We start from the raw sequence: 3,750 nt of genomic DNA, 5'->3' as shown, positions 1-3,750 counted from the left end.
GTCTTTCTCAGAGGGATCAGGAAACTAAAACCTGCTCATTTAGCTTCCTTGGTCTTAGCCAACATGCAACTCCACACTTATGTTATGCCCTTAGTACCTATTATAAGGTCATCTCACTGCGCCTGGACAGTCTTCATGGCAAGCCAACTAGCTCCTAAATTAATATCAGTGTTGTACAGGGAAGTGACTAGAGGGCAACATCTTCCTGCCTGACTATATTTCTCTGCTTTTTTTTTTTAAATTAGAAAAATTGTATTTACTTAGAAGCATTCAGAATATCAACAAAACATCGGCAACTTTTTTTTTCCTTTTCCATTACAGGGTGGTATTCAGTTAACAGAACAATTACTTTGTGCAAGCTGCATCAGAGACAACTAAAGATGAAAACACTGCCATCCCCATACATAACTAATCCGTACTGGGCATCAACAAGAACCCGTTGTTGGTTACAACAGGTTGAAAGTTACGCTGTAACTTTCCATACTGATTTATCATCCCCACACTGTCCCAGCCAGGCACAGTTAGTGGCCACTGAAAATACCACCAGGACAGGGCTATCTAAAGATACATTCTGTAGTGTGTTAACATACAAAAACAAACAAACAAACAAACAAACAAACAAAAAAAGACACTGTAAGGTTTAAAAACAAATCTTACACAGACTTACATTTCTTTTTTTTTCTTTCTCTGTTTTTTTTTTTTTTTTTAAAGGAGTTGGGTACAGGGGGCAGGGTGGGGTTGTAAAATGATTTAGAGACAGGAAACAAAACAAAACAAAACAAAACTGCGCTAGATCCAATTTTACCATCATCAACTTCTTCACCTTCCTCCTCCTCATCCTCTTTATCTTCCTCGTCTTCCTCCTCTACCTTCTTTTTCATGCTTTTTTCAGCCTTGACGACTACCTTTTCTGCTGCCTGCATCAGGCTTCCCTTTAGCTCGGTATGCAGCAATATCCTCTTCATATTTCGCCTCCAGCCTAGCAGCCTTCCTCGCCAGAGGCTGCCGGCGGTCTGTGGCCGTGTTCCCACCGCACGTCTCTCCCCGTTTCTCCGCAGCACATCAGCAGAGAAGCCTGGATGCTCTCCTTTGATCTGGGGGCGATGCTTAGAATAAACTGAGAAAATGGCGAAATGGGTGCACTGAGACCCTTGAACTCTCTTCTGTTTCCCCTTAAGAGGGCTGTGTTTTCATTTCTCTTTAGCAGACGTGGTCTTGCATCTCTCTGATCACTTCTGGGCTGACTCCGAGAAGCTGACCAAAGACTCTCGGTGCTTAGTTTTGTGCTCCTCTGAGAAGTTTGGGCAAAGAATGCATATGATGATAATTTGTCTCTGGGCTTCTTAGGCTGTCCTTTGCCCTAGCTTACTTACTTTCCACAGCAAAACCCAAGAGTCGCTTAGGGCTGGCCTCGCTCACTTGCCCCCTTGCTCTCTGGAGCTCAACAGGCTGCAAAGCTCTCTGCCTTCTTAATTCGTCTACCAAGGCATCAGGTGAGTCTCTCTCCGCATAAACATCAAACCACAACCTCAGGAGCAAATGTTGAGGCAACAATAAGAGCAACGCTGAACAATTAGCTCAAAGAAAAATCATTATGTAAACGGGCTGTGGGAATCCACATCTGGGACTAATTTTTTTTTTTTTCTTCCTCCCAGCGGGTAGGTTCTCTTGCTGAAGATATGTAGATTATACGAATAAATTATGTTTTTTCTCCACATATGACTTGCTGAGAGAGTAAATTTGTGACTCCCAATACATTTATAATTGTTGTTTACTTCTCTAAAACTTCAAAATGGCCCTGTTTGTGTTTGCATCTATGAGAGCTATTTTTTGGCGTTAAGTGTTTTAGACTCCAGAAAGGATTAAAAACATTAGTTTTTTGCATCCAGACAAGCACAGACCATACTCACCATTAACTATTGTTTAATTCTATCACAACAGTTGTAAAAAAGTGATACCAAATTAGAACCACCACAAAAAGGAAGATTTGATAACATCAGAATGAATTTTATGTTAAATGACATTTAACATGGAAAATTATCCCCTGGAGTGAACCAGCTGTTTACTCTCACTGATATCAGATTGAAAAAAATAATCCAACTTGTAGATACATACCACCATGGGCAAGAATTGGTTCATAGCTCTCCCAATGCTCATAGCAACAATTTACAAGGTAAATTTCCTTCCAGCTGAAATTTAAAACCATATTTATTGAAACAAATAAATTTCCAATTATGAACATTTGAATAAGATGCACAGATTAACTTGTTTAAAAATATAATTTCCGGGATGCTTGGGTGGCTCAGTCATTTAAGCATCTGCCTTCAGCTCAGGTCATGATCCTGGGGTCTTGGAATCAAGTCTGGCATCCTGCTCCCTGCTGAGTGGGGAGCCTGCTTCTCCCTCTGTCTGCCACTCCCCCTGCTTGTGCGCTCTCTCTCTCTCTCTGACAAATAAATAAAGTCTTAAAAATAAATAAAAAATACATAAAAATAGAATTTCCCTTAGAAAAACAAATCTAAGCATAATTCCGCATGATGTAATGAATTAGCAGATTAATCTTGTCCTCTAATAGATGACCATGCAGTTACAGAATATAGAAGCCTATCTCAGTACAGAATCTCTGTAGAGATTCTTGAAGTACCAAGTGCCCAGTTGCTCAATAAATGCTAATTGGCAAAGATGATAATATGTTAACTCATTTCCCAAAGGGTCTTCTTATTCCCTGTTGTTTTTCACATCCGTCTACTTCAAACTTTGAAAGGGAAGAAAAATGTCAATAATCATGAGAAGTATAACATTTTCTACAATTTGTGAAATTAAGAAATCTCTCACATTTTAATTGCACAAACCCATATACAAATGCACACACCATTCAGTGCTGTTAATTAGTTTCTAATTATTAACTTTGAAAAGCCTCTCCTCTCTTTAAATTATAACAGACACTTCAGAACTTACTTGGCTGAAAAGAAAAATGAAGAAGAAGCCTGATCTTCTGTTCATTAGCTTTGGCATGATTATTCCTTCTATTGTACAATATAGTCATTTAGAGCTGGTCTTACATGGTCCGTGGGATACTATTGCTTTGGTTGGCAACAGTAATATGAAGGAAGTTACATGAATCTTATTGATACTACTAGAGACTGGTGCTTCATTTTCAGCTGCATTCACTTTATTTTCAGTTATTGCCTCTCTGGTTTATGTTTGCAGAATATTTTCCTTGTCTCCTCCTTGTCCCTTCAGAGAATCACAGCATAGCAAAGTGTCCCTACCTTAGGTAACAATATGAGGAGAAAGGCAAGGGTGTTTATGCCATCTTCATGCTTTATTGCCATTACCCTGTGGGCATCTTCTCTCCTTTTAATCTGATCTCTTTTGTGTTTTGGTTACCAGAGGTAAAAGGAGAAGCAGGTATTGTCTTTAGTAATTTACACAATCCTGTTCTCTCATTTCCCTCAGGTTTCTCCCCTTGTATATATATCAACATGAAAGCAAGTTCAAAGGCTTTTTTGGCTGTTAGAATACTGGTTTCCTTTCACCTGGATAGGTGATTTTTGTGCTTGTGGGTTCTGGATTCTGGGAGAATTTTCACACATGGTTCCTGAAAACAACTACATGGCAAATGGTTTCTCACAAGTTAACACATATTCATATAAGTGTTTTGTGTGCTTTATGTAAATACCTAGTAGCACAGTTGCTGGGTCATAGGGTAGCTCTATTTTTAACATTTTGAGGGACGTCCATACTGTT

The 3,750-nt window shown here is 39.2% G+C and overlaps 1 pseudogene; it reads right to left on the bottom strand.

Annotated features, from left to right (window-relative positions):
• Positions 1-408: 408 nt before the first annotated feature.
• Positions 409-3,335, bottom strand: LOC132018653 (high mobility group protein B1-like; annotated as a pseudogene).
• Positions 3,336-3,750: the final 415 nt, after the last annotated feature.

This window comes from Mustela nigripes, chromosome 5 (assembly GCF_022355385.1).
Source record: "Mustela nigripes isolate SB6536 chromosome 5, MUSNIG.SB6536, whole genome shotgun sequence".
In the NCBI taxonomy this organism is placed as follows: domain Eukaryota; kingdom Metazoa; phylum Chordata; class Mammalia; order Carnivora; family Mustelidae; genus Mustela; species Mustela nigripes.
This window is presented reverse-complemented; position numbering and strand designations above follow the sequence as displayed.